The 14618-nt window shown below is 41.3% G+C and overlaps 1 protein-coding gene across 7 annotated transcripts in view; it reads right to left on the bottom strand.

Moving 5' to 3' along the window:
• The window catches only part of NBEA (neurobeachin), a 448073-nt gene that overhangs the window by 180626 nt on the left and 252829 nt on the right, over positions 1–14618 (bottom strand). The gene's annotated exons all lie outside the window — the stretch shown is intronic.

Genomic DNA, 14618 nt, shown 5'->3' with positions numbered 1-14618 from the left:
GATCATTTTATAGCTTCCAGCTAATACGATCCATTAACAACCACAACTGTCTTCAGGTTACACTGCCTTTCTACATTCAGAACCAATATTAAAGCCCATGAAATATTTCAGAAGCCCCATCAGCTTACATACAGATGAACACCAGAGGGAATAATATAATTTTGCTCAATTTTACCCAAGTAAAAATTTCAAAGAGTCACTGATTTGAGGACTGACCCCCCTGTCTAGTCTTCTGAGTTCCCTGCATAATAGCTCATTTTCTTATAGTTCACGTAATGGACTTCTTTATATTTTTATTGTCAGAGAGAGCCTTCCAAAACACAGGAAATATGCTTCCCAGGAAACAGCCAGCTTTAATGATTCAACAAATGGAGTTGAGCCAATCTAAAAAAAAATATGTCGAGAAGAACTAGTTGTCCATCTCCCTTGTACTGGATGGGAAAAAAGGATGCTTCCACTTGTACTGTTAAGAAACATACTTAAGACAAACTCTCCAACAATCACTAATATCAATTTGGCCAATGTCACACATCCTATCTGTAGCTATCAAGAGGACTCAATTCCATTCCTGGTGATTCTCATTTCAAATGTCTTCATGACATTCCTGGGTTTTTTTGTTTTTCTTCTTAAAGAATTATTCTAACTTGATATGAAAAGGATGAAAAAACCTCCACAGCACTGGCAAGAAAATATTCCCATTCAGATTCTTTACTGTTTTTAAATCCCACACTTTGGACCATGAGAAGCCAGTGGAGGGTCATGAGGAGCGGAAAGCTGTGTGCCAAAGGTCATTCATGAAGATTCTTTAATTGGGGTATTTGTTAAGTGCTTACTATGTGACAAGCACTGTTCTAAGTGCTAGTGTAGATACAGAGTAATGAGGTAGGACACAGTTCCTGTCCCACAGAGGGTTCACCATCTTAATCCCCATTTTACAGATGAGGTAACTGAGGCACAGAGAAGTGAAGTGACTTGCCTATGGTCACACAGCAGACATGTGGGGATTAGAAACCATGTCCTCTGATTCCCAGGCCCGTGCTATTCTTTGCGACAAATAGGACAGTTACTGGATTGTACAGATAACATCCAGTGACCTACAGGTAACTATGGCAGGCTAAAAATACAGAGGTGAAAATTTTACCACCCCAGGGTAACAACTCTAAAATACTACTGATTACTCAACTTGTTCTTTATAGTTATTCTACCAGAACCAGATATTGAACCAGATGTAAAATTAGAGATCTAGCCTTCCTTTGCTACAATGTATATAACTGTCAGTCTATTTGGCTTATGGGTCAGAAACAGAAAACCCTCGTTAGAAAGGCGACTACCGCAGGCAAGAGGCTGGAACATTTTCCTTCTTTAAATTACCATTGCTCTTCATACTTGACTTGAAACAACTTTCCTCCTGCATTAGAAGCTCTCTCCTGAGCACTGACTGCCAATCATTTCACTTTGCATTCAAAGCTTTACAGAAAAGCTCAGTGGGGTCAACACCCAAAATACTACATTCATTTCAGGTACGGTCAAAGTTCTATTGAAGTGTGAATCCTCCAGCGGACGCCAAGCTGGAAGTCTGATTTTGTTTTAAAAAATGTAGCTTAGGGTAACCCACCACTAACAATATTAATAAAAAGAGGCACATTTTAGATCAATTAAAATAAGACCTTAGGAACACAATATGCAAGGTGTGGCCAGGAGGAGATAGAATGGGGTAGAAAAGGGGGTGGCAGCATGGCAACTCTGATCCTTTGGGGGCAACCACTGGGATCTGTTATAGTCTTTGCCAGGAGAGGCATGTGGTTTCGGAGCTGCAAAACTGCCCATGATATCCTTGAGTATCTTTATGCTTCCCTCGTTGGTGCTGAATGTACTGCCTTCATATTTTATGCTACTTTGGAAAAAGATGAAGACATATAACAACACACACAAGTAAGGGGGGAAATGACTCAGAACCGTAAGCATTAGTTTTGGCATAATAATACCAGTAAGTTCCAGAGTGGTTTTCATCAATTCACGGACGAGAGACTCATAATGGTTACTGCGGGGATTAATGATATAGAGGGAAAATATTGGGGATGCTAGATCCTTAAAACCTCTTCCGAACAGCCTATTACCCCGGTCAGATATAAAACACCGGGCTGGACCAGGTAATGTATTAGCACTGCTTCCACTGTAAATATCTATTTCTGTAACAGGGCAAGCCAAGCCTCCTGAACTGAAGAGCTGCAAACCCAAAGCAGAGAATGGCTGACAGAGCGGATTAAAAGTGGTTGGGAAGCGGCGCTTTGGGGCAGAGGGTGGGTGGCTGCTCAGGTGGGAGCCGCCGGCCAGGCAGGGATAATGACTATTCCTCACCAGGTCCTCCTCCTCTTGGGTTGAGCGGCCCAGTCGCGCCCGTCCCCTTTCGGGGACAGACTGACGGGGTCAGACTGCTGCCTGGGTGAGCCGGGGGTGCTCAGAGACCTGGGTGGGAGGCCTGTCTCCTCACAGCTCGAGGGGAAACTTGCCAGGAACACCACATGGCGGGGGCAAGACAGATCTTTAGACTGTGAGCCCACTGTTGGGTAGGGACTGTCTCTATATGTTGCCAATTTGTACTTCCCAAGCACTTAGTACAGTGCTCTGCACATAGAAAGCGCTCAATAAATACGATTGATGATGATGATCTTTAGATGAGGAGACAGTGGCGAGGGCACTGGTGGTTGTAGTGGGGATGATGAATTCAGGTTTACTCCTGCCATCACCCAGGTGTGGCAGTTGCTACTGCTGTGTCCTGGGTCACCTGGTTCATTTAGGCCGGTGGAGGTAGCCCGTCCTTACTTGCCCTCCCCATCCTGCATTATCTACTTAAATTTCTTCAGTCCCCTCACAGCTCCTGAACTCCCCTCCTCCTTCCAAAGGCATCAAAGGCAGGGGCTGGGAGGGTGTGACACACTCCTCCAGAGCCTGCATCTGTAAAGGTGGCTATGCTATGCCCACCTCCCCCTGCCCCCCAGCGAAAAAGAAGCCACCTGGGATATATATTAACTAGGCTATAGCACTGCGAGCCACACGTTAAGGGGAGTCGCAGTTTGGTCACCCACGGTCTTTAAAAACTCAAAACCCCTAAAACACTGATTCAGGTCTTCTATATCCTGAGCTGGAATTTTTACCGTGGTTTCTTCATGTCACTTTTCCCTCTCTTCAAGTGGGGATCCCTGTAAATCATTGTTTTCCCACCTCACCATTAGATTCTAAGCAGCTTGGGGTCAGGGAAAATGCATTTTATTCCCTGAGGGAACTGAGGCAGAGAGAAGTGAAGTGACTTGCTCAAGGTCACAGAGCAGACAAGTGGCAGAGCCAGGATTAGAACCCAAGTCATTCTGACTCCCAGAACCATGCTCTGTCCCCTAGGCCAAACTGCTTCTCTACTGTTACTGGTTTGCTACTGTTGCACTCTCCCAAGTGTTTAGAATAATAATAATAATGATATTTGCTAGCACTTACTATGTGCCAAGCACTGTTCTAAGCACGGGGGGTTATCAGGTTGTCCCAGGTGGGGCTCACGGTCTTAATTCCCATTTTCCAGATGAGGTAACTGAGGCACAGAGAAGTAAAGTAACTTGCTCAAAGTCACACAGCTGATAAGTGGTGGGGCCGGGATTAGAACTCACAATGTCTGACTTCCGAGCCCGTGCTCTTTCCACTAAACCAGGCTGCTTCTCTACAGTACTTAGCACCTTCTAGACTATGAGCCCACTGTTGGGTAGGGACAGTCTCTATATGTTGCCAACTTGTACTTCCCAAGCGCTTAGTACAGTGCTCTGCACACAGTAAGCGCTCAATAAATACGATTGATTGATTGATTGATTAGTACTCAGCTCTTAGCAGGCGGTAGGCAAGTGTGTGCCAAACTGACACCAGCACAAGTGACTTTGGGCAAGTCACTTAACTTCTCTGTGCCTCAGTTCCCTCGTCTGTAAAATGGGGATGAAGACTGTGAGCCCCCTGTGGGACAACCCGATCACCCTGTAACCTCCCCAGCGCTTAGAACAGTGCTTTGCACATAGTAAGCGCTTAATAAATGCCATTAAAAAAAAAGTAAGATTTCCACCCGCACTAAAAAACTCTTCCCACCCTGACCCCTCACACTGGGCCTTCCACAAAGGTTTCCTCAGACGTGATGGTAGGAAATCAGGTAGGGGTTGGTTGGTAGTGAGGTAGACCTTGACCTATTCCATATCACTTTTCCACTATTACATTTTCACCGAGGCTACTGTAGCTCTGAGAACCAGCTACAGTGGAGCTGTCAAAGTGGAGGGTGAGGTGAGGAAAAAAAAAATTGAAGAAATCCAGGAGCTTCTTAACATGGAAATTCCCACAGCAAAGCAGTGTAAAGTCCTAACTGGAGCTACAGTCCTTTCCACATTTTCCTTGCATCCTGAGCCAACGTTTCTCTGTGACAGGTCGGCGCCATTCAGTACCAGCAGATACAGCCTGTGGGGGATCCTCTACCTTCTTTTCTGCTGATCTTGGCTCTACTTAGCTAGAATCTCATTAAGGATCTCTTGAGGGAGAGACTATTATTTTTCTCTCTCTAAAAATTATCTTGAAAATTATGGTTCCACAAAACTGTTTTCCCATTTGAAAAAGGTCTTATTTTCTGATAATGGTGGTTTTAGTCAATAGATTTAGAACATTTTTGCAAATGGCTTGTGGTAATTGAATACTTTTTACACAAGTAAACAACTCTTCTTTATAAGACTACAGACATTTATTCCTGTAAAATATCAAGTAAAAGAGGTTTTGCCTATAACTTTGAGGCAAATTACCCATAGACCAAAGCTTGCAATTTTCTGTTTTTCAGTTAGAAATTCTCAGCGGTTCTTTCCTGGGTTCCTTAATGAGTATGACTTTCAACCCTTTGTAAATGATTCCAGCTACAGCACGCCTCATTACTGGCAGAAAATTTACAAGTCTGGCACAAGGTAGGAATGATTAGCTTCACTGACTTTTTCTTCTTTAGAGCAGCAGTACACAAACCAAGTCATCTCTTGCCTAAGAATTCATTTATTTGCACTTTCATCAAATACATCCTACTTAAATGACAACATATAGTCAAATGCTGAGAACGATAAATGGCCATAATTGGAATTGTTAATGCTGAAGTACTTTTTAATTTATCAGGAGTTAGGAGTTAGAAGGAACCATATTAACCACCAGAGAGCAAAATAAAGATTTTTATTAGCAGCTATCCTGAATCTGTCCCAATTCCAAGGGTTTAGATTTAATTGGGGATACACATATGCGTATAAGTGCTTTTCTCTTCAGTTTTACTCTTTTTAAAACAATGTTACTCCACAGCAACAATGTAAGACAAGGCAGGCAAATTCAGGAGTATGCATATAAATCTTCTTTATAAACTGCAGCAGATTCACGAATGTTCTTTCCTCCACTAACACACTCTGTTAAATGAATGGAAAGTAGTTATTCCTTTCCACAAATGGAGCCCAGTTGATGAAATACATGCCTTTCCCGGCAGCATATCATCGCTCTGTACTCTGGTATGCTGGGCTAAAAACCATATTTACCACAAAGTCAGGGCAGGAGTGTGCAAAAGGACAGTGCCAATTATAACTCGGAATGATCTCGCTTTTGTGAAGTTTCCTTTGGCCTACCCAATCAGCGCAGGAACCAAATCCACAGAGGTCTATTTATATTCAATTCTTTCTAATATTTATGAATCACTCGATGGTATTTACTGAGAGCATCCTGTGTACAGGGGCCTGAATTAAGCACTCGGGAGAGTATAACACAACAGAGTTGGTAGACAAGCTCCCGGCTTACAACAAGCTTCCTGGCTAGAGGGGGAGACAGATATTCAAATAAATTATGGTAAATGAGAAGTGTGGGGCTGAAGGTGAGGTGAATATCAAGTATTTAAGGAATGCAGATGCAAGTGCCTAGGCAATGTAAAAGAAAGAGGGAGTAGGAAATCTGAGGACTTGGGGGAAGTCTCTTGGAAAAGTGATCAATTAGTGGTATCTGTTAAGTGCTTAGTGTATACAGAGCACTATACTAAGTGCTTTGGAGAGTACAATACAGCAGAGTTGGTACACAGACTCCCTGCCTACAAGGAGCTTACAGTCTAGAGGATTTTAATAAGGATTCGAAGGTGAGGACTGTGGGACTCTGTCATATGTGAAGCATAGCAAAGGAAAATGCCCTATTCAGATGCAAGGATATTTCAACCAGTTCATTGGAAAAGCATTCTTATCATTTGGGGTTTCTTTAAAGTAACACGGTCCATGCATTTTTTTTCCTCTAGGTGCCCTGCTTTTAAAATTATAAGCTCATTTGTAAAATAGGCCCCCAAGCTAGTTATTTTATATAATGCAGTAAGACATTCCATTTTATTCCATTTATTTCAGAATAGAACACCCCTCTTTCACCAGGAATTCCTAAAAGGAAATGTTTTAAATAATTAATGTAACATAGACAAATGCCACTGTATTTAAAGAGTTGCATTTAAATGAACTAAGTATAGTGTTTATAGACTTGAATGCTAGTTTTATAGAGTCAAACAGTTTTGAGGTAAAATTAGTTTGTTTTTCTACTTTAGCTCATTTTTGTTTCTAGTCAGAAGGCCGCATAGTTTAACAATTAGAACAACAACGGAAAAAGCAAGATTTATAGGATATACACACAAACACTCACAGATGGGCACCCTATACTCAGTAGCTTAATCAATTTCATATTTCCTCCTTCGAAGAAAGGCAGTCTATGTGCGTCTAACAGTGACACCGAAACATGACTAGAAAATCCGTAAGGTCACAGTTCACAATTCTCCAATCCAGATTCCACTGATTTAACTTTGAACAGAAGTTCTTTTGAATCTAAATATAAATGAGCGTAAAATGATGTACACTTAACTGATAAAAATTGAACTCTGACCTTTCTAAAAAACAGACTCAGTTTCTAAGCTCCAGTCAGAGGTGATTGATTAATGCAATACTTAAAGATGCAATAACCAGGTTCAGGCCCCGTGGTGGTCAGTCCCCCTGCACCCTCCAGTTTCACCACACTTCTCATATTTCCCCTACCAGAAAGTCCTTATATTTGTTTTTAAAGCTACTGACTTAACATTGGCTGCTACAGGAGTTAGTCCAAATTATATTATCATTAAGACTTATTCCCACTCCATTTCAGTACAAGCCATGGAGACAATCAAAAGCTGCCTTGAGACGGATAGACCTGGCTTCTGACAAATTTATACACACATGTGGAGAGGGGGAGAGAGAGAGAGAGAGATTGCACGTGAGAGCACCCACTGTGGTTTATTTTTGAAGATAAGACTACTGAAGTGGCTTTTTCTGTTCAAGTGGGAGAGTGAACTTGAAAATACAAACTGTGCAAAATAACTGAGACTGGCATAATTTTATATCCTTAATGATACTTGAAAAAATAAGTTTTAATCAAAGATATGGATCACCTAGGGACAACTGGTAAGAAAAAGGTTTCCAGCTTTGAGGCAGGAGTCTCACTATTAGCTAAGAAAAAGCTTAGGAGACTCAGATGATTCCCATCTGAAACCCTAATAATAATAATGATTGTGGTACTTGTTAAGCACTTACTATGAGTCAGGCACTGTTCTAAGCGCTGGGATGGATACAAGCAAATCGAGCTGGACACAGTCCCTGTCCCATGTGGGGCTCACAGTTTCAATCCACATTTTACCGATGAGATAACTGAGGCACAGAGAAGTGAAGTGACCTGCCCAAGGCCACACGGCAGACAAGTGGTGGAGGCAGGATTAGAACTCATGATCCTCTGACTCCTGGGCCCATGTTCTATCCACTACAACATGCTCTCATCTCATATGGGATGTCTGTTTACCTCACTGTGATAGGTCCCAGATAATGGAAGCTGGGAGTTTATGGGATTTATTTCACCCCTTCCAATTGATTGCTTGATATGTCTCTATATGCATTTCCCTCCCACATAATGCCATAGTTATTTTAGCTCAGACTACACTGGCTGTGCATCAGTAAACAGAAAAGTGCCTTGATGACTTGAGGAGGCTCTCACAAGTGGCCAAAGCCCCAGAGCAGCTGCCCTCTTTGCTCAATCGTTCATTAAAATAGCCCTGTATTCTTCACATTTCAGTATCTCAACACAGATTAACCTGATTTCTCAATCCTCCCCAAATCAGCATATTATTTCTATTAATATCCCTGCTTTTTTGGGTTTCTACTTCATTAAGTCCAGGTGAATGGCTGACATCCCTCTATGCTTCCTTTTAAAGGGGATCGTCATCCTGCTACACTGTGGCAAATACAGACATCAGAGAATTAAGCATGCCCACAGTCACTTTTATGGTGAAAATGTGATTTGCATAGTAACAACAACAATAATAATAATCCATTAGATTTTTTATGGCATTTTATATTTCTCAGAAAATCTAATGCCAGAGCAGGTCAGTTCTGCTTTTAAGAAAGTTCTGCCCAATGCTCACATACCTCTATCTGTTTCTCTTTGAATTTAAAAAGTACATTTGCGGAGAAATCATATCCTGCAAAAATGGGCAAGTTAGTATTCTTGCACACAAAAATCCAGAAAGCCACAACCTTAAAACAAACTGCTGATCTCCTTATTCCACTCTTGGAGTACAAATGTTCACTGCGATCATTCAACTTCTCTGAGAAACTCTCCCCCTAAACTTCTCCTCTTGACTGACCATCATGTTAGATGTGACGAAGGTACCAGATGAAAGGGTCAAATTTCAAAAGTTATAATCTCTAGGTTCTGAAACAATAAATCCTGATATCGGGCCCTTGAAAAAGAGCTGCAATTCTGTACCACTCTCTCCTTGACTTTATTGACTTTTAATGCTCAAATTTGACCGGGAAATAGTGCCACCATTTAAAGCCACATCTTGACTATTCCATGGCAGGAAATACCATGCTTCATGGGTTTCAACTTGCTACCAGAAGTCCCATAGGAGGTTTCAGGTAATAAGGTGCCATTTCATGACATCCTGTGATGTTTCCTTAGGGTTCCACATGTTGAGAAAGAGCCTGTGACAGGAACTAGGCAGCCCAGCCCCTCTCTGCTTGCACATCTCGGCTGGTGTGGCATCTTTTCCAGGAGCTGAATGATTCTTCATGGTCCTGACTACAGTCCTGGCTTCACTGCATACTGGAATGAAAGCCAAGCAGTCATATGTTGACAGCTACAAAGGCATCTATGAAAAGTAGACTAACCGCAAGTGTACTATATTAATGGCTCCTTAGCAGTCTGGATGAAATAATTCACTTTCCCAAATAGCTGATGCTCCCTACTGTGTATGAAATAGCATGTTCTCATGGGCAGAAATCACTTCCCTCGAACCACCTCCTGGATTCTCTCCAACAGTTGAAGTGGCTTCCTGAGAACACACAACTGTCACTTTCACCTCTCGTAAGAGAAAGAATGAACTGCTCAAAGAGAACATTTGATAATAAAGCACAACACCTCAAAGTTTTTGAAATGGCTGGACTAATACCATTGGGTGCTACATTTTAACTGCTGGCATAAGCCATCTCCTTTTTGTAGAGTGACTCATTTGAGTACGGATTTTGTGGACTCTTTTGAAATCCATTAAACTATTGTATTTTTTAAAGTTATATACCTTTTAGAATCATAAACAGAAGCAGCGTGGCTCAGTGGAAAGAGCACGGGCTTTGGAGTCAGAGGTCATGGGTTCTAATCCCGGCTCCGCCACGTCTCTGCTGTGTGACCTTGGGCAAGTCACTTAACTTCTCTGAGCCTCAGTTACCTCACCTGTAAAATGGGGATTGACTGTGAGCCCCACGTGGGACAACCTGATCATCTTGTATCCCCTCCAGCGCTTAGAACAGTGCTTTGCACATAGTAAGTGCTTAACAAATGCCATCATTATTATTATTATTATTATTTGAAATGCAATAATGTTTCAAGACAGATAAGCCAATGAAGCCTCAAATCAGCCAAGAAATGTTCCAGGATGCTTTAGAGACAGGCTGGGGATAATCCAATCTCGAGGCTCATTCTCAGGGTAGAATCTACAGTATCTTTAATCCTGTCTCATTTTAATCTGTGGGCCTGACAATTTCCACTGCTGACATCCTGTTTCACAAATTATGAATCTATTTTTACATAAATCTGTAAAGAAGACTAACGGGATTTCAGCACACCAGGATTTTTAAGACACTGAATAAAAGAAATAAATACTTTTGATTCTCTGAGTTTTCTAGACATATTCTATCCACACTTCTGCCTTCCTGATTAATTTTTCTAGCAGGTTTTCACTTTTCTACTCAGCTTTCAACACATACTCACAGTCTACTTCCAAAGTTAACGTCAAGGCAAAAGTATGAAATTGAGGCAGCATGAAAACTATCACAGAGGCGAATCACTTTTTTAATTAAATGCCAACACTTGTGTTTTTGTATAAAATGTATCACTGAAGCCATTTTCAAAAGAGGTGGAGAAAATTTATAATGACCACAATTTACATATCTTGACATTGGCAAACACTCCAGCTTCACTGTCATCAAAATTTTGTACTCTCCCTTCACTGTTCACTGGCCACGGACACTATCCTTTGATTTGCGAGGACTGGCTTTTTTGTTCCAAGTTCAGATACTGAACAGTTAACTGTTGTAGCACAGTTCTAGTCTTGTTTGCCTTGGGTGGGCTGTGGTAAGGGCTCATTAAACCCAGTTGGTAGCCAAACTCTCCATCAGGTGGCTCTGATTTGCCTATTTGTAATTTGCCATTAAAGTAAAATCTCATAGGGCGCACAACTTCAGAAAACCAGATTTGACAAGACCCCTGAAGTTACCAAATTCCAAGAGCCACAGTGCTTTGCCCCATAAAATGCTATTTAAAATGCCAACTTTAGAAGGTTAATGTGGGAAATGAACATAAAAGAAATACAAATTCCGCCTCCTTTTCAGCAAGACAATGTGAAACTCCTAATAGAGTCAAATTGGTGTTGGCCAAACAGCCCCATGTAATAAGAGAAGAATGAAACCAACAAAAACATAGAACATGGCACATTTAAGAAGGATGCCCTGGAACAAAATCGGACTGCTAGTTGCCCAGTAAACTCCTGTAGATTTCTGCTCTGGAGTTGATTACTTAAACTAACAGAAAGTGGGGAGTGGATTGGGAGGCCCTCTCCCACCTTTGGCACAAGTCCAGGGGAAAAGGGCACTTCCCAAGCCTCGCAACATTGAGAGTGTCTCTGCACTAACAGCAACACGAGATGCTGAGAGAAGACAGTGGAAGAAGTGTGTGTGTGTGTGTTTTTCTCTGGACTGTGGGGGAGGAATGGAGTGAAGAACACTGAAGCAGGAAAGATGGAGTTGAAATCCTTGTTAAAAAGTTTTTTAATATGAAAAATTTGAGATAATTGAGAATGTAACTTATTTCCTATTAAGTGATTTCACAGACATCGTCTTCTGCCTCCAGGAACTCAACCCCAGAGGAGTGCAAGGTTTTATCATGTTCAACCATCTAAAACTTTCCCAACAAACTGGCTCACACATTTCTCCTGCTCACTTTCAAATACATTAATCCAGCTGTCCTTCCTCATGGACGAACCTACTTGCTCCTTTGGTCACACCACCTATATGGTCCGGGTGCCTTGCCTGGTACTGCAGGAGGCTGTGTCTCAAAAACACATCCTGGAAGAATGTGGAAGCTTGGTCACTGGAGAATGCTGACTGCATGGATACCTTACATCATATATTGGCAAGTATCCTAAGTCAAACTACAGATGTTCGTTTGTTATTCTAACAGAATGCCAGTTATGCTAGGCTTTTCCTTCTCTCTCCCAGACTTTTTTCTTCTCCTCTCTCAATACACATTCTCAAAGCATTTGTAATCTGGGGTGTACTCTTGCTAATGGTGCCTCAATTTTAGATTCTCTGCCTTTTTTCGGTCCAGAAGTTCAATTACTTCAGCCTTTAGGCCATCTAAGATGATATTCTTAAGCTTGTCCCGCATTTCAAGTCCATTTTCAATTTTAGTCTTCTTGAATAATTGGAGACTTATTAATCAAAGTGCTTGTAATTGGGAAATATTACATCTAAAAAGAGGCTAGGGTAACAGCCTAGACAGACAGTTCTGTAGTATTTTCAACTTGCAATAAGAGAGATTAAAGAAAGAAGGAAACACCCAATAATAATAATAATGTTGGTATTTGTTAAGCGCTTACTATGTGCAAAGCACTGTTCTAAGCGCTGGGGTAGATACAAGGTAATCAGGTTGTCCCAAGTGGGGCTCACAGTCTTCATCCCCATTTTACAGATGAGGGAACTGAGGCCCAGAGAAGTGAAGTGACTTGCCCAAGGTCACGCAGCTGACAAGTGGCGGAGCCGGGATTAGAACCCATGGCCTCTGGCTCCCCAGCCCGTGCTCTTTCCACTGACACACGCTGCTTCTTTGAGGCTTCATTCTTCTCTGAATGAAAAGAGTGTTTTTATCCCCAGTAAGCTTCTTCTGGTCAGGGACCATGTCTGCCAACTCGACTGTATCGTATTCTTGCAAGCGCTCTGGTACAATGCTCTGCCCACAGTAAATATTCAATAAATAACATATGATCGATAGAGTACTGGAACAGGGTCCTGAGGAAGGTTATAGAATTCATTTCTCACTCGTGATTTTTTCATCTTTTACACGCATACGCTCACTCTCTTAATAAAACCCTACTGGTCTCTGGCTTCTCAACTGAGGTTAGTTTGAAAATAGCTAAGAGCGAGAAAAGGCAGTAAAAATATCTTTGGACCTGCAAGGCGTCTGATCAGCTCAGGCAAGTTCTGTACTTTCCAGTCACTTTTAACCTCCACTGTCTCCTAGTAAAGCCCAAAGCTTCTTCTGCTCCTCAAATGAGCCTATGAAAACACAAATATTCCTGCAGCCAATACAGTCTGAACTCCCCTCAAAACCTAAATATCCATGGGAAGCTTTAAAAAAAATGTTTTAAAAATAGAAACCGGCTTTCAGGCTCATTGCCTGAGTTCCTTCCATCCCTCTGTTCAAAAAATGAAGCCAGGCGGTGGTCTAGATCTTTGCAGGGTGAGACCTAAGACTTTGTCCTCTCTCCATTCGCTCATTCCCGTCTTTAGGGCAAAGAAGAGTCAGTGCCCTTCCTCATCTTTCCTCTCCCAGCCAGAGGGAGAATGATAGCAAAGGAGGCCTTTGTCTTGCTCGGGCACAAAGTGGCCACTTAGAGGTAGTGGGGCAGCAGACCTTAGAAAAGCAGCTAGAGTTTTCAATTCTTGTTCATTGTTCCTGGGTTATTATGTACTTCACCTCCTTTTAAGAGTAAGGCTTTCCCACTGTGGGCTCGATTTTAAATTGTGGACTTTGTGAGGGCAGAGACCATGTCATCACCAACAGAATCCATTGAGTCTACTGGGCCTAAAATGCTCACCATATTTTTTTTCCCAGTGCTTAGTCCAAAGCTTTACCCAGTATAGTGCCCTTAATAAGTAACTGTGATGATGACAATGCCCACTATCCCTGGTCATAAGAGCTGATTTTTAAAGTCGGTTTCATACCACGACAGGATGGGGAATTTACTTTTGTTACTATTCGTAACAGAAAGTGATTCATTGCTGTGATAGAAATGACATTTATATCAATCATTTCTGAAATGATAAATAAAAAGGGCTTCCCTTAATTTGGACTACTAACAAGAAAAAAAATTGGGAAAAAGGCTAAAGGTACAAATTTCTAAACAAGTACAATTCCCATATCATACCAATTGCTCTGGAAGTGAAATATTTCTTTTGCAGAAATTTCACATCTATCCCCATTGATACCCATAGAAATACGTTTTACCAATATCCTGCAGTACCTAGAAAAAACAGAACTGGGCCCTTAAGGAACTAAAATCTCTACAAGAAAGATAAATGTGAGGTAGGACAACAGAATTAGTATATTCAGCCAGCAGTTGACCCATTTTTAAAAAGCACCACTTTATCTGTGCTCTTTTCCTCTACAAAATCCAATAAACTGCCATTATATTCCTTTTAAATGGTTCCATTACAAGGATTCTATAACAACAGACTAATCTCTTGATAATTATTATAAATGCCTGTAATCAAAGCAGGAACCATTTAAAATAAGGAGAAAGGCTGTTTTCTATCAAACTCATTGCAATTCTTTGACCTTTGGAGTATTCAGCTACATCATGCACTATCAACTATAACTGCAATGTAGCTTTCTACCCAATCTTGTTCAAATAAAAATTTTTAAAAGGATCAAACTGATGCTCATTTGGATCAAGACATTTTGGGAGTTTTGGTTTCATGGCTTTGAACTCTGGGGAACATTTAAAATGAAACCATGCTCACAGGGAGACATACATCCAGAGAATTTCACTGGCAAATTATGTGATTTGGAATGCAATGCTCACTTTGGAAGAAAAAAAATAAAGGAGCAGCTATTTTAGCCATCCTGCTCTATTTTGAGGAGCTGGGTCTAGCAAGTGAAGCCTAAGGAAGTATTGTTTTCCTAAAAGACAGAATATTTCAACACAAAACTTGGTATTGTATTCACTTGAACAAACAATGATTTCCAGAGATCATTTAAGTAACTGAAGG

This window comes from Tachyglossus aculeatus, chromosome 20 (assembly GCF_015852505.1).
Source record: "Tachyglossus aculeatus isolate mTacAcu1 chromosome 20, mTacAcu1.pri, whole genome shotgun sequence".
Lineage (NCBI taxonomy): Eukaryota > Metazoa > Chordata > Mammalia > Monotremata > Tachyglossidae > Tachyglossus > Tachyglossus aculeatus.
The sequence above is the reverse complement of the archived record's forward strand: the minus strand, read 5'-3'. Positions and strand labels throughout refer to the sequence as shown.